The sequence below is a fragment of the Arabidopsis lyrata genome (assembly GCF_000004255.2).
Source record: "Arabidopsis lyrata subsp. lyrata unplaced genomic scaffold ARALYscaffold_731, whole genome shotgun sequence".
In the NCBI taxonomy this organism is placed as follows: domain Eukaryota; kingdom Viridiplantae; phylum Streptophyta; class Magnoliopsida; order Brassicales; family Brassicaceae; genus Arabidopsis; species Arabidopsis lyrata.
This window is the reverse complement of record NW_003302088.1, coordinates 4,020-4,404: the sequence shown is the minus strand read 5'-3', so window position 1 is coordinate 4,404 and position 385 is coordinate 4,020.

The following is a 385-nucleotide window of genomic DNA, read 5'->3' as shown; positions in this document are numbered from 1 at the left end:
TAGTTTGATAGATTTTATTCACTAAATACATGTGTACATATATGATGGCATGAGGATCAATAAAGTACCGTAAAATGTAAAACTTCCAATGTTCTTTAGTGAAAAAATGTAAAATATACAAATCTTCCCGATTTTTTTCCAAAAATGTTAAATTTGTGTGTTGACAAGACGTGTATATAAGCATACTCTATACCGGAGAAGAAAAAGAAGAAGGCACGACACAAAGTTAAAAAGAAGAAATTTTGGTGTAGTGAATTCGAAGAGCAATACAATGGATATTGGTTACAATATAACCATCTTGTTAGTTTGTGTCATCATCGTCTCGGCTCTTGTGGCGAGTTTCTATTGCGCCAAACGATGTGTCCAATGTTGTGGCGGCGAGGGA